At 47.5% G+C, this 19,474-nt stretch overlaps 1 protein-coding gene across 2 annotated transcripts in view; it reads right to left on the reverse strand.

Annotated features, from left to right (window-relative positions):
• The window catches only part of FICD (FIC domain protein adenylyltransferase), an 88,448-nt gene extending 69,185 nt beyond the window's left edge, over positions 1-19,263 (reverse strand). Inside the window, exon 1 of one of the 2 annotated variants that reach the window (XM_069619466.1) lies at positions 19,181-19,263. The gene's annotated coding sequence lies outside the window, so the exon portion shown is untranslated. The other variant, XM_069619465.1, reaches the window with a different exon arrangement.
• Between the last annotated feature and the right edge of the window lie 211 nt (positions 19,264-19,474).

The raw sequence follows: 19,474 nt of genomic DNA on the forward strand, positions 1-19,474 counted from the left end.
AAACAAGGCCATTTAAACATTAATTGACTGGGCTTGTTAATACTCTTTATTAAAGGTTGCCCAGGTGGGGAGGATCCTCACACAAAACTGTGCCTTGGTAGTTGGACAAAGTATTCTGCCATTGTTTAAACTAACTTGTCTTCCTTCCTATGTTGATTTACATTACTGTTTGATTTGTATGCCATTAGAACGGTCAGCAGTTGATGCATTTTAAAGGACTCAATAGCTAAGTGTGGTTCCGCCTAATAAGGCAAATATCTACAAGTGTGTTATTAATTGATGTATATATCTTAAACCTTATTTATATATAAAGAACTGTGTTAGCACATAACAGTGTGTGGGCATTCCTTTGTGGGTGGCTTGGGTACTACACTGTACTTAGGAACCAGCCTGCATCACCACCTGAGAGCTTAAGCCTGGGTTGCTCGTCCATTGCTACCCTAGAGAGAACCTTGGCTGGGGTGCTCTGTGCTCCTACTCTTCCATATAGAGGGCAGGAGTACCGATACCCTCCTCCAGTCTTTACACATTACAGGACACAACACAAAAAAAGCATTCTCACAAACAAGACAACAGCCTCACAACGTATGACCCACCATAAGATTGTGATGACTCCAAGAATTCATTACCTAACCTGTAGAAAATACATAACTATATACTAGGTTGAAGTTCTCTTACAACTATTCTATGAAGTTACTAGATTAAACTAGAACCCACTAAGCAAAAAACTACCCATGGAGCATACTAGCATCTAGATACCAAACCTAAGCGGTTCCAGGTTTGTAGGCAGCGCACAAGGCAATCCCATGCTACCTTTTGTGCACAGCCCTCTCCCCTTAATTGTTGGGGGTCCCCAACCCCTCCCCTACTTACCTCCTCTGAGCACTGGCCTCCAGCTGCCGAGTAGCACAGGGCGCTTTTGTGTGCAGCCTTTTGTGACCAGGGCTTCTAGGAACGCACTTCGCAGACTGCAAGAGATCTAAGCCATATTACATGGAACGATAAGCAATATTAACGGAGAATTGTCCATCATGGCTCCCTTGCCTGCGCCTTATATTTGCTGCACAGTAGAAAATACATGCTAGTTTAAGTGAACTCCCTGAAGTTCCTAGAAGTAGGGCTGTAACAGGACATCTACTTTACTTTGCTGGGCACCAGAATGGTACAATATTTATCATAAGCAGTCCCTCATGAGCGGAGCCCAGGCAGCCCATTATTCACCATTTCTTCTTGTTATCTGCCATATTAACCCCCCCCCACCTTTTCTTCGTCTAGTTGTTTCCAGAGACAAGCCATTGCTCTTCCCCTTCACTGGAGAGTGCAGTATTGTGCACGCCAGCACACCAGTGATTAGGAGCGTGGAGCCATTTGGGGGAACGCTGCAGCATCCGCTGACGTCATAATTCGCCATTACATGCACAAAGAGCTTCCAGCTGCTCCATTGCCAGAACCTCACCAGAGAAAGTTTATCCACCAGCTGGACCCCCAAATCTCTGCTTGCCTCCTGCATCCCCTCCTCTCCTCTCTGGGACTGCCCCTGGCCAACCCATAGAGGCACTAGGGCCTCTCACAGCACTGTTGCTTCCAAAGGGGGCAGGGAATGTTCAGTCCTTCTGGCCTCTTTCCCCATGCATTGTGCAGCATTAAGGGACCACCCACGAGCACCAGTTATGTTTTAACAGCCCAGTGTCCTGAGACGAGCATGGCTCGTATGGGCTGCCTTTCACAATTATGTGCGGTTTAATCTATACTTTTGGATAACATATGTTGTGTGCTTCCATCGCTTGCCATAGCTTTCTCTCCAATATCCACATTTCATTTTCTTTTCTGCTTAACTCTCTGCTGCTGAAATGGGCTGGTGAAATTAGCATTATTCTGCCGCATGCGTGGGATCCTTATGTCTTGTATCACTTTTTACCCATATGTTTCCCTGCCCTGAGGCTGAATGATGCCTTTGGGGGCGGTGGGTGGTCTACCTTGCACTGCTCCCCCACCAAAGCTTGGATTACTTGCTTTCTTGTAGGACATTCTTTTCTTTTTGCCCAAATATTTTGTATCCTGGAAGGGTATTGATGGTAGTCCAGACACAGGCCAGCTGTGAGCCTCTTGGTTAGAGTCCAGGTAAGCTTTATTATACATATACACATTAGTTCAAAGGTTCCAGATACTCCAAGTATATTTACATTATGAGAGACCACCCACCAGCCATCCTCAGGCACTCCAGCTCAGGCCCCCAACTGGCACACTCAAGCTCTCCTGAGCTGTCAATCACAGCATGCAACAATATGCCATCAGAATTCAGACGGCCAGCATGACAAGACAACATTGGCCTAGTCTCTATAGCATTTGAACAAATGTATGAACTCACCCTGAAGAAGTTACCATAAACTACTGTACGTTAAAATAGTGTGAGTGATTGCCCCTAAAGAGAGGTTGTTGCATGCATCTATTTGTTTGGAAATCCAGAGTCCTGAGGAGGACCAGATTTTCTGTATAAAAAATATATGAAAGTTACCTTACCTCCTGCCGAGCAGACCCGGTGTCATTGTACTAGATATACCCCTAGTAGTCTCCCATTTCTATAGTCAATGTCCCCCAAAAACCCCAGTGGTTGACTCTTACTTCTTGGGAGATACCTCTATGCTCAAAAGTTGTATACTCTGCAAACAGCCACACTCCTCGTCCCCGGTCTTAAACCCTGGGGCTATACGGTAAATGTCCCTCCTGGATATCCTTGTATAACCATATGTGTACGCTACGGCTGCACCCCGGACTGTTCTTATATCTTCTGGTTACAGCACAACCTGTATATCCTTGTGGTAACATCACACCCTATTCCCCGACAGTGGTGGCAGTCTCCTATACTCACTGAAGTTGTAATGTTAAAAAGGTATTTATATAGCGCACCGTCCCCAACGGAGTTAGTCTCCAGGCGGATCTGTAAACAAAAAGGTGGGGGTGGGTTAGTGGGTAAAGAGGGCGTAGGAAAGTGGGAGATGGTGTATTGTTGGCAGCTTCAGTTTGGTTTTCACTGTGCGCTGAGCTTGGGTGTGCATATAGGATCGAAGCAGGTCTTTGCGTGCTGTTGCGATTGATCTATGTGTTGATTGTTGTTGCGGTGTGGTGAAGTCCGTGCGGTTTGCAGTGAGAGTTGGTTATGTGGGTTTTTGTGTGAAGTATGCAGAAATTAAGGTTTTGGTTAGTGGGTTGTATGTCTCATAATCCCTGTAGTTTAGTTATGTTTCAGGTTGTCATACAAGGTTGGTATATTCTTTCTCTTGGTTTACTGGTTGTCTAGTTTCTGTGGTGAAACCGTGGCTGGTTCCAGCAGATTAAATTGGCTTCGTACCCCAGGGTTGGTGAGCATTATCCACTAGTTTGATAGTGGTGTTATAATTATCAGTAACCAGCTTCTTTCTGTCTATCTACTGTCGGTAGTCCAATGGGTGGTTTAATCTTCTCTTCCCTTTTCTGACTGTTTAGTTTCAGGGCCGGGGGATGAGGCTGGCCTCCAGCTAAGTTATTGACCTTGGTACACCCAGGGGCGAGCATAATCCAGGTAGTGGAGTTATATTATCATTCCCCGCTCCTTCCTATCTATTACTGTTGGTGGTCCATTGCTGCCTGTGCCCTCGAGGGATGCCGGGTGGTATTGCTGGGTCATACCTTGCTCTCACTTCCGATTGATCTGGGGTGTTCTTTTGTATGATTGATGTGGTTTATTTTAATTGATAGGTGGATATGTTACAGATCCGTATATCCTTATTAATAAGGGTTGACGATAGGGAGTCAGGGTAGGTTCTACTCACGGACTAGTTCCTCTGTGCATGTCCTTATCGACATTCTTTCTGGTTATGGGGTGAAGAGCCATGATTTGAGGAGTTTCCTGAATTGTAGGTGATCTCTTGTGTTCCGTATGTTCTTTGCTAGTTCGTTCCAGGTTTTTCGGGCAAGGTGAGAAAAGGAGGATCCTCAGAGTTTTCTCTTGTTGTAGGATTTGGGGTTCCAAGTGGATGTCGCAGCTGGATCAGAGTGGCCTTGCAGTGTGAGGTGCGTTTAGTTTTCTTCTGAGGAACTCTGCACCTTGATCGTGGATTGCTCTGTGGGTTATGCCCATTGATTTGAACTTGATCCGCTGTTTGATGGGTAGCCAGTGTAGCGTTTTCAGCGCTGGTGTGATGTGTTCTCTTCTAGGTAGTTTAAAGAGCAGTTTGGCCACCGCACTTTGTATGCATTGGAGTTTATTTAGGAGTCGTTCAGGCAAGTTTAGATATAGGCTGTTGGCATAGTCTAGTCTGGACATGACGGACAGTGTTTTGTTGGTGAATGAGAGGAATGGTAGGATACTTTTAACTGATCGCAGGAGAAAAATATTTCTTGATCAGAGCGTTTACTTGTGGCTCTAGAGTGAGTTTGTTGTCCATCAGGACTCCCAGGTTTTTTTTTTTTTTTTACAGTCGATGGGGCTGGGGTTTCGCCATGTTCAGTTGGCCATGGGACGTAAAGGTTTTCTTCTAGGTTTTTTGTGATGATCTTCATTTCTGCTTTGCCTGGGTTGAGTTTGAAGTTCATCCAGTTGTATAGTTCACGATGGCAGTTCTCTAATGTTGCATTGTCTTCTTTGGAGTCTTGTATTTTGTTGATTATTTGTTTGTCTTCAGCGTAGTTATAACAGGTGACGCCATATCTTTCGATAATTTGAATTAGCTGTGATAGGTAGATGTTGAATAGTAGTAGTGGCGAGAAGGATGACCCTCGTGGGCTAGATTTATAAGGTTTCATCCATATTGTTTCTGTTCTGTTTGTTAGGAAGGTTCTGACCCAAAAGGCGTTGTCAGTGATTCCAAATTCTTCCAGTCTCGTGATGAGGATGTCGTGGTTAACTGTGTCGAATGCTGCAGAGAGGTCCAAGAGTATCAGAGCGGTGCCGTTTGTGTCTACGCTCACCTTTAGATCATCCCAGATTGAAATAAGTGCTGTTTCTGTTCCTCTCATCGGTCTGAAGCCTACTTGAGCCGGGTTTAATAGGTGATGTTCTTCTATGAAATCTTGGGTTGTTCTATCTAAACGAGCAAGTAGGTGGGCAGTTCGTCATAGTTATACAGGCTAGCAATGCACATTTCAAAGTCATGCATCAAATCACAATATAGTCCTATAGCAGCATATCTAGCAGGGAAGCTCTTCACCAGTGAACTTATTTGGGGTAGTCTGAATATAACCAATTTTGCTACTCAGACAGGAATTGTCCTTGTTATATCTCTGAGGTATCAGGGAAGACTCGATGGAAAATGGACAGCCCTGTCCCGGGATTAGCAGTCTATGCAGAATTTTCCCTGTCAACCTAATATTATCAAAAAGGTCAACACCAGGTGTCTGCAACCCTTGGCTCACTAGATGTTCTGGACTACAACTCCCACCAGTCCTAACCATCATAGACAATGCCGAGCGATCATGGAATTCATAGTCCAAGACATCTGGAGAGCCACAGGTTGCAGACCCCTGGTCTACACAAACAGAGGCACAGTGCAAGCTCCCTCTCGATTTGGATTAGTGCCTGCTGGCCCAAAATGATCTGGTTTTCAGTGCATCTGCAATTGGCCTCTAGGCCTCCTCTTGGTCTTCCTCTAAGGCACAATTGTCTTCAATAGGAAAATAAATCTGCACCCAGTCCCCCCGAATCTATGCATGGGGACTAGATTTTTGGTGGACTGACTCGCTGTAAGCAGTCTGAGGTCTCAGTGCTTCAGTAGGTGGGCTAGATTCCGATATTGGTGCACGCACAGGAAGATGTACTCCTTCAAAGCATTGCTAGACCAATTTTGAACTTTTATGTCTAATTTGGCAGTTTCTGGCATCAAGACAAGGTGCTGATGGCAGCGCTCACACCATCAAATCCAGTTATAAAGAGCATTTTAATGGTCTTTGAAGCCTGTAGCCTCTGTTATGTCCACTTTATCCAGGCCTCAGATAAACTGCGTACCAGGCCTTTTTACGCATTAAAATCTTGTAAGTATGACAGCTTTATTATTTTCCTGTGTACATTTACACAAACGTTTAGAGCAGAGGGCAGTGCAAAGGTCAGGTTACTTCACACAAACCAGAACGCTTCTTTGCCAAAAGCGCTATACAAATAACCATTTGACCATGAGATTAGATATATAATTTAGCATGGAGTCCTTGCCTCCCTGCACTGTTGTATCATAACATAAGGTAGTAGTTGCTTCAGGAAATGAGGACTTTAATTAACCATTAAAAAACATTTCTGCTTTCAAATCTCAAAACACACAATACATTTCTTGTTTGCTTTACTATGTAATTGGCTAGGTTTTTGTGTTTTCAACATTTAAATATATACAGGAGAAATCAATGGCCAGACCTTTACAGAAATAATGAAAGGTGTATTCTGTCACAATGCAGAAACCTGCCACATAGTAATAATTTCCATACAGTTTTTGCACACGTCAGATGGATGTCACATACATTTTACTCTCTTGCAAAGGAGAAAAGTCATTTTTACTCTCAAAGTTTAAAAATAGGGAGTAAAATACTCCCACCTTAAAATCTTATCTGGAGCACTGACTTTATCCATCTGCTGGACCTGAAGGTGAGCTGTCAATCCTTGCTCATTTGTCTTTGACAAAAGGTCTACAAGAGATCTGAGAAATAGGCCTTTTTTTTTTACACTTCATAGGCTTGATCAAAGGCATGCTCTTAGTTCCAATGACACCTTATTTTTAGGAATTGTCTGTACTTTTTGACCATAGTGGGAACTGAATTCCATATTAAAATCACAATTTCAGTACCAACTTTTTGTCCTAAGCCCAGACTCTGATGCAGATATGTTCCTTTTCGATTTGGATGAGAGTAGGGCTCTAAAGCTCAATGATATTGAGGATAGCCTCATTTTCAGAACATCCCTTCAGATGGGTTGCTGTAACTATGAAGGGTGTTCAAAAGGCATCAAAGGCATCTACTGCTAGCTGATCCATCTTGCGTATTCTGGACCTTCACAAGCTCGGAAAGATCCCTTCCTCGAAAAGGCAGCATGCGCAGTTGGTCAGGCAAGTGCTGTGTCCATGTCCTTCGAGAGCCATGCTACTCTTGAGAATTCAAAGGATGCACTACCAGTCATGCCGTATGAAAGCATTACTCCATGCAAAGATTTGGTCAGGTGGTACTCCTAAAGGTTTTCAATTGAACATCCGCTTGCTCTGCAATTTTCAAAGATTTGTTCCTTCCCCCTCTAATTTTGCTTTGTCATCTCCCAAGAGCTAGGAGGAAAGGGAACAGGATGGTTGAGTAAGTAAAGTTGCCCATGGCAGGGACTGATGTAACCCTAGTCCCAAGTCCCTTTCCTGCATATGCTCCACCAAGTAAAAATGGCCTATAACATGCTGATGAAAGGAGAGATAGGGTAGGGATTATGCGCCGGGATGTCCAGCCATGTACCCCAGCATTGCTTTTCAGTGCTGCTGTGCATCAGTCCCAGGTACCATCCCCTTCCTGGGACAACATCCGATGAGTATGAACCAAACGTGGACACATTCCTAGACTTCATAATTTTACAATGACCTGAGCCTCCTTTAAATCATGACACTACTCATCCCCAAGCAACTGGCAGTCATGCTTTTGGGTTTGGTTTGTGCTACCATGAGGCGAGGCGAGGAAAACTCTGCTATACCAAAACCAGTCAAATCAGCCGCCTTCTTCATTTCTGTACGTGAACCCCAACATATGGCATTGTGGCTGCGCAGCTAAGAAAGTTACGCTTCCGGCCTCTCTTCGCCTCCTGGACCACTTTCTAACAAAAAGGCATATACAATAATACACGTCACATACTAGCCAAGCTATGATTTTAACTTTGTATTCTGGGATTGTAGTTCCAAATTACCTCCTTATGAATTTGACAGGAATTGGGCATGTTACATATTACAGGCCACACACACAGACCTTGTTGACATAGATAATATACACTTGTCATATGCGCCCGGATACACAACGCATGGTGTGGTTAGTGCTTAAGGACGCAATCAACACAGCAAACCGTCATAGATACACACTATGCAGGTGCTCTCTAACAACCTTTATGGCCTAAGCTCCGTTTTACTGCCTGCCCAATAACGCGGCTGGGGCAAAGCTGATAATATCAACTCCCTGCTGCTGTGTGTATACAGGAGAACAGATGGCTCCCTTTTCTTTCCAAACCAGAACACCATCACAAATAATGTAGCCCGGGGCTGGGGGCAGGCAGAACCGTTTGCTTCTTGGGCCGGGTTGGGGGGGCAGGTAGTAGGAGCAAAAGTGCAGAAAGTCACAGGACCCCAAGCAAACATTTACGGATGTACTGCTTGCGCCCACACCTGTTCCTCTTACTCAATAGTGCACCGACTGAAGGGTGACCCGATTTTCTGTGTAATACGGTCCAATGTGCGGGGGTGGAGGCTTCTGATCAGTGTTACAATTGTCCTTTTGCTGCAAAGTCCTAAAAGGGAAATCAGGTACCAATCAAATGTAAAAAGTACTGAATTGTGGTTGCCTGTATATGTAACTCTGTGCACGACGTGCCTACCATCTTTTGCAAGCGTACTGCTCTTCCATGTGCCTCCTCCAATAGTGTCCTGGGGGGCAGTGGGGGAAATCGAAAAACCAAAAGTACAGGTAGTTTGAAGGTGATGACGGGAAAAGCCGCCAAAATGGAGGAGGCACCCCGATAACCGGGGAAGGGGCCTTGCTCCTCTCCCCTCCTCCACCCTGGGTAGGGGGGACAGTGGGGGGAGTCTTAGCCCAAAGAGCGCCAAAGCGCTCGGAAAGCCTGCGAAGGGCAAACAATAGGAAGGGGCGGGGCAAGACAAGACCCATATAAGCGGCGGGCGTCCTGTTGGAAGGGACTTGCACTTTTCAGCAACAGGACGCCCGTCACTGGAGAAGAGGATTTCGTTTTGAAAGAAGGTTTCCTTTGTGCTGTCGGAGGAATTGCGAGGAGGACAGTCCCTGTAGGTGCGGTGGACTCGTACGGGTTGTTAGGTCGGCGAGCTGTGATGGAACAGGGCGAGCTGTGATGGAACAGAGGAATCAGGAGAGGCGAGAGGCTGCAGGCGTGCCATGAGAGCTCAAATTGGCAGTTTAGGTGCCGGCGAGGAGAACGACAAATTGTCACTGCGCTGGAACGGGAGCAAGAGCAGCAGCCTACGGTGAGCGGGCGGTGCGACCAGAATCAGCTGTGCAGGTCGAGGAGGAGCAACGGAGCAAGACGCACGGACCGGAAGGTATCCGGGTCGCAGGAAGAGGAGCCGATCGGCAAGCAGTGAGCACTGTGGGAGGCATCGGGTAAAATAGAGTGCTTCAGGTGGTATTTTTAAAACTCGGGCTGCAGCGGTGATCACGTACTAACAGCAGCAAAAGTAAAGCGGCTGGGTCAGGGTACGGGCAGCACCAAGCGGGTCGCAAAGACAAGCGTGCAGTCTGCTTAATTACAAGGGAAGCTTCATTAATCCCACAAAACCGGGTGCTGCGCCAAGCAGGCCCCGGGGTTAGATACCAGAAGGACAGTCAGAGAGTTTCAAGTACAAAGGCAGCTTCATTACTACAACAACGCTGGGTGCTGCGCAAGCGGGCCCCGGGGGAAGAGGACAAAAGGACAGGCAAAAGGGAGCTGCGCAAAGCGGGCTCCCCTAGGCGATGGGGGAAGTGTTCTGAAGGACCAGGCTGCAAGTGTGAGCTGCGCATGGCGGGCTTACGAGTATTCAAGGGAGACACTGCACAAGTCTTCCAAGGAGCCCCCGGGGACTTCTGTGAGCTGCGCAAAATGGGCTCATCATAGTGAAGCGCTACGCCGAATAAATTGTTTGACTGCCTTGGGAGTTAAAAAGATGGAGGCACAGGGCACCAAGGGGTTTACTTGCCCGCAGAAGGACCTGGAGGCTTTCCTCGCCATGGCCCGGATGGCGGCCGAAAAGCATGGCACAAACTTGATGGAGCTGGTGGCATCCCAAAAAATGGGGGCAGAGGTTGCTGGGCGCAACCAAAGGGCTGAATCACCACTCTTGTTCCCACCCACATCCAACGAGGAGGCTTGGGTGGAAGTACATTCCCTGGAGGAAGGTGAAGAGGAAGAAGAGCACAGTGAGGAAGAGGAGCCAGTCTCCAAGAGGAAGAGGGTCATGATAGAGAAAGCCAAGGCCAGCAAGCAACAGGCGGATGTGGCTAGAAGACACAAAATGACGGCCCCTAATGGAAAGGTGCAGGAGGTTGCAGCCGCAACAGCGCCCGTCACTGCTGAGGCTCCAAGGAATCATGGCAGCACTCCCCAATGCTCCTGTAGCCAACACGGCGGTAGCAGCAGAGGGCCCCACCACCTTGGAGATGGTAAACGGTATGGTCCTGCAGTGTAGGCAAGCATGGGATAATGGGAGTAATGGGCAAACGTTATGTAATGCGTTTAACCAGTTAGGTAGAAAATGCGGAGGTTGTGCACCTACAAGGGGAAACCGTGGCGACAAAAGAGGTGGGCCTCGGGATGGGGCAGGCAGTCCTTGCCCCGGGGGGACAGGGCATGTGGTAGAAGCAGGGGGGCCACCGCCAACAGGCCCTCAGACGTTAGGACCGTCTTGGCGGTGTCAAGGGTCAGCAGTAGCTGGGCTCACTCCTGGGAACCCCACGTGGGGGTGGGTCTTGCAAGGAATGCAGCCAGTAGCGACACCAACAGGCAGTCAGGTTCAGGGTGGAACGGCAAACAATATTACAGTATACGGGAGGCCTATGCCTGGATTTGCCCCGGGCAGATTTGCAGTGAATGTATTGGTATGGCACATACCCTTGGCATACAAGGAGAGTGTATGGCGGAAGGAGTTCTTGGAAATTCTGGATTTAGTGGGGATGCAACCAATGGGTTAAGGGTCAAGGGAATTGATGGAGAGAGAGAGGGAGAGGCCAAAGGTGGAGGCCACTATTCACAATTGGCTGAGGGCTTCTAGGATGTATGCTACCTTCATGTTGGAGAAATTCCCACAGGATGGGGTGGCAATGATTGCGTATGAGCAATACATTCATGAGCAGTATCTAAAACATGCAGGGGATGCCTGGCTCAACTATGATAGAGGGTTTAGACTGAAGATGCAGGTGTGGTCAGCTATTACCTGGGACGAAGTCGATGTGGGCGGGTACATAGACAAGATGGTACCTGCCAGGGCAGCGGGAGAAAGGGCTCAAGGGGAGAAGCCACAATACGGAGAAACAGAGGGTCTTACATGCCCAGAGGCAGGCGGTCTTTTCGAGGGAACTCCTCCTGGAACAACCGTTCCAGCTTCCAGGGGCAGCAGCCTCAATGCTGGGGGTTTGCCGAGGGAAGTGTGCCTTCGGCAACGCTTGTAGATTCAAGCACACAAAGGGCAAAAGCTCAGGGGGACGCAGCTTTGCAGCCGGAGAAGGGAAACAGCAGAGCAGTGCCAAGCCCAAGGAGAAATCAAAACATGATTAAAAATCATTTACCCACACTGGTACGATTGCAGGCCAGGATTCCTTTTCTAAATGTGTATCATAACATTAGCGATGCTAAAATTCTATGGGAAGGTTTTAGGTGGGGGTTTAGGATTCCTTTCACCGGGGCGATGGTGGCCAAAGAGGCGTACAATTTGAAGTCGGTATTGGTGATGCCGGAGGTATTGGCACAGAAAGTGGGAAAGGAAATACAATTGGGGAGGGTGGTGGGCCCTTTCGCCTCCCCTCCTCTGGAGAATTTTGTAGTACCAAAGTTGGGATTGGTGCCCAAAAAGGAGGAAGGGCAGTAAAGATTGATACAGCACCTTTCCTTCCCGGAAGATGAGTCCGTGAATGATGGCATTGCATAGGAGCAATGCAGGGTCTATTATGCGTCATTGAATGAGGCAGTAGAGATGGTGAAGGCGACAGAGAGAGGGGCACTAATGGGTAAGACGGACATAGAGTCCGCTTTCCGGCTGTTGCCAACACACAAGGAAAGCCATCATTTGCTGGGTTTCAAGGTGCTAGAGGATTATTTCTATGATAAATATTTGCCAATGGGTTGTACGATTTCATGTGCATACTTTGAAACATTCAGCTGCTTTCTGGAGTTTGCATTACGGCAAAGGTCTTCGTGGGGGATGGGGGGTGTTGCACTACCTCAATGATTTCTTGTTTATCGGTGAAAAGGGGATGGATGAATGTGAGCCGCTCATGGGAGTATTTCAGGGTTTGATGGAGGAAATGGGGATACCCCTGGCCAGTGGGAAGACTGTCATTCCGGCCACAACACTGACCTTTCTGGGGATTGAAATTGATATGATTGAGGGGGAGTGCAGGCTGTCTAGCAATAAGTGCTGAAATTGAAAGAAGGCGGTTGAGGGGTAAGGAGAAAGCCACCCTGAGGGAGCTCCAATCACTGGCAGGCAACCTTAATGTTGGGGGGTAGGTCATCCGGCGGGGAAAAAGGTGTTTGCAAGGGATATTGAGCTTAAAATAGTGGGGCTACAGCCCACAGGACAACATGTCCACCTGGGGGCAGAAATCACGGAGGACCTCAGAACATGGGATGCTTTTTTAGACAACTTTAATGGCGTGTTGCTCTAGGGAGAGGAGTTGGACAGCGGCAAGGGGCTCAAACTGTTCACTGATCCTCGGGTTCACATGGATTTGGGGCCATTTTGGGGAGCGAGTGGTGCGGTCAGGCCTGCCCAGCAGCGCAAAGGGATTACTAGGGATATTACACTGTTAGAGTTGTTTCCTATAGTAGTGGCGTTTAAATTGTGGCCCAAACAGTTGAAGGACAAGAAGGTGATGATCTGGTCAGACAACATGGCTGTGGTGCAGATCATCAATCAAGGCAAGTGCAGTAACACAGAGTGCTCACAAGGAGCATGCTGAATCTGAACACAAAGGTGAGGGCACGGCATATTCCAGGGGTGCAAAATGTGGCGGCTGATTCTCTCTCTCATTTGCAGTGGGAAACGTTTTGGGTAAGCTGTCCGGAAGCAAGCAAGATGATGACCCCTTTCAAAACGCAACAGTAGGGGCATGAGGGGGAGTAGGGGGTCCGAGTTCCCTGATCAACATCGCTCTGGCACGGCAAGAGGTACAAAGGGTGCTGGGAGCAGTTCTTGGCCTTTCAGAGTGATGTGCGGTCAGAATCACAGGGGGATTTGCCAGTACGGGCGATTTGTGGGATGGTGTTGGCAAGCTGGGAGGTCCAGATCTTGGGTAGTTTACCACTTGGTGGCAATAGTGCACTACTACAAGTGGAGGGTTGGGAGGGATCCCACAAAAGAGCACTAAAAACTGTCATGGCTATGAGAGATTGGGCCAAGCGGGCCGAGAGGACGCCCGATGACAGGCGACCCATTGACGTGGGGAAATTGCACAGTATGATTGGATGCCTGGCAGGAGTGTGCCGGAATGAGTATGAGAAGGTCTTGTTTACAGCAGCCTTCACATTGGCTTTCTTTGGGGCGTTCAGGGTGAGCGAGTTTGTACCAGAGAATAAAGAAGGCAGGGGTTCTGGGTTCCAGAATGGGCGACGTGCACTTAGATGGAGAGCGGTTGAGCATCCTCCTTAGAAAATGCATGACAGATAAGAGAGGGAAAGGGAGGAGGATTACACTCAGCAGCACGGTGTGCCTGGTAGGGGAGTATAGCGGCGTATCTACAGCTAAGAGTTCCTACAGGCGAAGGGTCCCCGTTTCTCGTCCACAGTGATGGGGCGGCATTGAGTCGTTTCCAATTCAAGAGGGTCATGTACATGGCACTGGCGAGTTACAAAAGGGGTGTTCGGGACCCATTCCTTGAGGATGGGGCAGCCACCTGAACAGCACGGATGGGCCCAAGCGATCAAGCAAATAGGGAGATGGAAATCGGGTTGTTTTAAGAGGTACTAGTAGCTACAGCACAAAGAAGGAGGCGGACCGCCTGGGTGGTAGGGCATTCATTTGTGTTAAGGGCCGGGGCGAGCCAGACTGCCGAACAGGAAGAGTTGACCGCTGGCGAATTCCGGATATGGTGAAACAGGGCGTTTGGCATGAGATGGGCACGTGTGCAAATTGCTGGTTAAGCAGCAAAAACCTGAGGTGCTGGTCATGCATCTCGGGGGCAACGACTTAACGAGTCTGGGGAAAGGAAGCCTGATGAGGGAGATGATGTCTTCCTTGCAGGAGTTAGCAGCACAGCTGGGGGAGACCGAGATTGTATGTTCCGAAATCATTCCAAGACAGGAATGGAGGGGTGCTGAGAGTCACTCAGCTGTGGAAAATTCAAGAAGGAAGTTGAATTGCGCAATTCGGCAGGGGTTTCCCCCCACATCAGGCACGGATTGATCAACCTTAAATCCCCTGAATACTACTTGAAAGATGGAGTGCATTGTCAGCATTGGGAATGGAGCTGTTTTTTTCTGGAATGTGTGCACAAAGCTCTTGGAACTGTGAAGGAGGAAAGGGGGAGCCTCGGTGAGCGGTAACCCACATTCGGCGTGGCAGTGTTTTGGCGACCAGTGATAAAAGACAGACTCCAAATTAGCCATTGCTAAGCCACAGGGGTCTTTGCTCTTGTGGACCAGCGCCTCCTTGGAGCCTAAAACGGCAGGGGCGTCTGGTGGTAGCAATGAGGGCTCAGCTTCCCCCAACAAACGGTGCTCTCTCAGTCCAGGAACACCTGTAGGGGCAGGCGGGTCTAAAACACTAAGGGCTTGGGGGAGTTGTGCCCATTATGGACTTTGGGAAAAAGGGGTAAGCAGGTTTGGATACGGAGCAGTCGCTGCACCTTCGAAGCTATTTTCTCTATTGTTTGCTGTGTTTATTATTTGTGAAAATAAATCTGCTGCCTTTTTATACCAAAAAGAAAACATGTCTCATTCTGCACCTTACTGGAGGGAAAAGGAAGGGGCATAACGAATGAGCAAAAGTGATGCAAGTTGGCATAACAAATGGACAAATGCCCAGGTTATGTGTATGCATGGGTGTTGGGGAATCAAGTTCATTTTTGTAAAAGTGAACCGGTGTATGGTCAGCAATTGATGGAGGTAGAAGAGCATGCCCCCTAACACTGCCCACAGTGCCGATTAACCTAAAAACTTGGGTAGATCTTGCAGCTCGAGAACGAACGATAAATAATCTACAGGGGCAGAAAGCTGGTTCCTGTCACCAACGTATCTGCCTCCTCCCAAAAAGTGAACAAAGTGACCTGTGAATTGCCTTTGCGTAATAAAGCGCTGACGTCTGAAGTTCGGTGCCCTTCCCTCCCCATACTTGCCAACCCTATGGATTTAGGCGGTAGGATATTGCTTATTATGCAGTCCTACTGCATAACGATTTCATGTACAGATCCTACCGCTATTTATAGTCTCTGCCTGGATGAGTGACAGCCTTATGGGGCTACGACCAGGCCTGGCTGCCTGTCAGCCTGGTCCATGGACAGCCTGCTGTGCTGCAGCAGAAATTCATTCTGTTTTTACAGGGGGTGAACATTTCAACTAATTAATTTGATTGATGGGCACATGACTTAACATGCAAGCGCATAATGCCACACAGCCCATGGCTCAGCTATGTGCCCGAACTCTGCTCTCCATGTGTTTCCTGCTATGAGTGGACTGCAGAAATGTGTTTCCCCATCTGCAGTGTCATGCCATCGTTGTTTGCTAAGTCTTGTGATTCTTTTGCACAGTTAGCCAGGTAATTGTGTCATAAAACTCATTGGCCCTCATTACGACCCTGGCGGAAAGGGGTTTACGCCGGCGTAAACCATGGCGCCCCTTTCCGCCCGAGTACGAGTTCCCTTAGCGCCATGGTGATTTTAACGCCTGCTTTTAGCAGGCGTTAAAATCCATGGCGCTAAGGGACCTTGTTGTTAATTACGCCACCGTAATTTACGGTGGCGTAATTAACGCCTTCCCCACTCCCATTATACCCTATGGGGCAGGAATGGGGAAGAGTAAATGGGGATTGGGGACTTACCGCCCCGCCAAGGTCGGAATGGGGCGGTAAGTCCGCCAACCACCATGGCGGAGTTGGCAGCTTAGCGCCATGGACCATGGTGCAAATAGCACCATGGTTCTCCGCCAAGGTCGTAATGAGGGCCATAGTAACTTCCCCCTACGCATTTATTTTCAGGATACGCTGGGGAAATTATAAGCAGAGCTCCTGGCAGTAAAAGTGCATTATTTTCAGAGATTGAGTCTGGCAAACAACTGACCTTCCCTGACAGTTTGCTCTGTGGGATGCAAGTCTTCTGATCGTGATGCCAAGTTATGTAATCGCATGAAGAATACATTTCATATTTGACATGCAAAGTAGTTTGCACAATATGAATTTCAAAGCCCACAAAATCTTGAAATACAGATAGGCCTAGCCACTGCAACACTTATTTCGTCTTGGATCAATACTTCATTCACTCGTTCATACTTTTGGACATTAGAAGCATGCGGGAACGGCTTTAAAATCAATTTCTGTAAACCCTGCCAGTTGATTTTGCATTCATGTTCAGATTATGAACGCTGGCCTATACGTACCAGAATGCAGCATGAAAGGAGCCTATATGTTAGGTATTTATTAGAATTTTACACCTGCCCTTTGACAACTAAAGAGCGTTTAAACGGTCCAAAAGGTTGCACTATTTTAAAGCATAGTTGCAAACACGATCCATTCCAGTCTATAGGTGCTTACCCAGTCCCAGTCTTTCTTTGCATTCTGTGACTTTTAATCTGAGTTTTATAATGGGAAAAACAGAACTAGAAGTCCCAGAATGCAAAGGAAAAAACTAGAACTGAATAAGCACCTACAGATTTGAATGATATATGATATGGCTTTATTAACGCACCTATACACAAGTGTTTCTAGGCAGGAATGGATCGTGTTGGAAACTATGTTAAACGTAGAAATCCCCCGGAAGAGCCTATCTGATAAATCCATGTGCTTATAAGTCATGATTTGCTAAAGCATGCATTTGTATATAAAGTGCATGCACAACAAACAATCCTCATCATCACCTTAACCCGGGTGGAAACCTTTGTGAGGGAAGAGACACCTACAGCTGGTGCTTGTTGCAGCTGTTAATTAAACTGCTGCTAATTATAACGTAGGAATAGATTTTTTTTACTGGCATGTTGTATAATGAAAACATGTGTTGGTGTGGTAAAAGCTGGGCACAGTTCTCAGACTTCACTAATGAGTGGTGTTGCATGCTTGACTGTCCTGCATTGGTGCAGTCACTCTGGCTATGTTTTCTAATTGTGGCATAGCATTTCCACTGGCAAAACCAATATTACCAGTGTTCTTATGTGGGGATAGTGGCATATAGTGATGCAGCCATAATGGACATGTATGAGCACAACCAGCATGAAACTGGTTTTTGTACTAGAATATATTGTGGGAAAAGCATCAGGAAAATGCTCCTGGGCACTACTGGTGACTTACATCTATTGGATTGTTCATGAATTCACCTACACAACTGATAGAACTGTGTGGCTTTGTACTCATTTTTTTAAGAAAGTGTGTTGTAAAATGCACCATTTTAAACCAGCTCCCCAAACTCCCAATTTGCTGGTACAGGCTCCCTCGCTTTGCTCAGACTCTCGTGTGTTGGTGGGAAAAAATGTACTCGTTCCAATTAAAAAACACCAGCTGCTACTGCTCATTGAGCATTCTGATTTCTAATGATGGCTTAGAGGTCAAGGACACTCATTTACTGTCATTTGTTCTGGACCCTTTGTCATGTTATGTTGTTTCCTGTGATGTCATGAGGTTAGAGGTTATGTAATTTCATTTGATGTCACTATTAAGCTAATTCAGTGCTTTAAGTGGGATTGGAAATCGAGGAGGACTCTAGTTAGGGAGTGTGGCCGAAGGACAAGCTCCCTAATGAGAGCCCCCCCCCTATAAAGGGGGGGATGAGGAGGAGGCTAGTAAAAGAGGTGGAGCTGGGGCACACTGGCATCATTACCTCTGATGCGCCCAGTCCCTCCTTTTAAACAAAAGAAGGGGCTGGGTGCACCAAAAGGTGTGACACCAGTGCGCAAGCAGTCCTTTCATTCAAGGAGCCTACTTTAACCACAGGCATCTTGAATGAAAGGTCTGCCTGCTAGTGGGGTCTATGTACTTGAAACAGTAGGAGGGCTGGAGGGCCCAGTCTCTCCTTTTGTTCCAAGTAACTAGTCATCACCCAGCAGTGCTGCTGGGTGATGACTAGTTACTGGAAACAAAAGGAGAGCCAAGCAGTCCAGCCCACCTACTGTTTCGAATACATAGTCATCAGGCAGCCCATACCATAGCTCTCAACCCACATGCTTTTGGCAGGTGTCACCCACCTTGTAAAGGGCTGATTCACCCGCCAAGCTTCCTGCACACCCATTCATCCCAACGGGCGTCTCACCCGCCAACAACAAAATCACCCGCCTTTGCGACACAAATGGTTGAGAGCTATGCCGTACTGCACGGTTAAACCTACTGCTTGCAGGTGTCAGTACGAAACCGAAGTGCTGACACCTGCAGGCAGCTTGTGTACCATGCAGCCTCTTACACAGGCTGCCTGAGGCTAGTCAGGGGTGGGCCCCGGCAAGGGAGCCCTTTCTGGAGACTGCTGGGGCCTGGCCCTGGCACACTTAAAGCCCTGAGCTAATTACTATTTTTGAACCTTCAAGAATCCTACAGATTTCTGGTCACAGAATGTTGGCAAGTATGCCTCCCGTAGCTGTACACACTGTGAAAGTATGGGAACACTTACTTTTACTGAAAGAAGAGGCTGCCAGCAGCCATTCCCGTTGCATAACTGGCTGGTTCCCCTCTGCCTGTCGCTCCCGCTCCACTCCCTTCCCCTGCTTGCAATGTGCACGTTTTTTTTCCCCTTTTCTCTGCCTGTGTCTTGCCAGCTCTCCATTGAAAGTTGTCCCTGTCCCATGAAAAATACAAGAAGATGCTCTCTGATGGCTGCTGATGATTGACTGGTGCATAATCGCATTCGTGGCTTTTCGTTATACAACACTGGACTCTTCAACGAAAATTATCGCAAACACTCACCTAATGCCGCTCACTCGATACACCGAGAACATCCCGCAATCTAAAGCCACATAAGCATCACATCTGACACCCAGCAGAGGTTTCAATTCCCCGCCCTGCTCCGCGGCGATTGGTTGTTCAATACCTCCTTCAATTTAATTTGCTGAACACGTATCCGTCAGGCATTTTACCTTGTGGTTGTCCACCTATCGCCTTCCCCGAATACCGGTTCTGAATGACACCAATCCGGCGAACCGCTTACAATAGGCTTCGAAGCACTGACGTTTAAAAATAAACACAAAAGAGAAACTCAAATGATTAAACCTTCTTCTGAAGTCTGTAAGCGTGGTGGCCATCTTTGAAGTGATATTCTAGATTGTACTTTCTATGGCGGGGACACTAAGAAGTAAAGAAAATGAAAATGTCATATCTAAGGAGATTTTAAACAAAATATTTAATGACATACACAAGCGCCTTGATTTTAC

The sequence above is a fragment of the Ambystoma mexicanum genome, chromosome 10 (genome assembly GCF_040938575.1).
Source record: "Ambystoma mexicanum isolate Mex_15411 chromosome 10, UKY_AmexF1_1, whole genome shotgun sequence".
NCBI classification, from domain to species: domain Eukaryota; kingdom Metazoa; phylum Chordata; class Amphibia; order Caudata; family Ambystomatidae; genus Ambystoma; species Ambystoma mexicanum.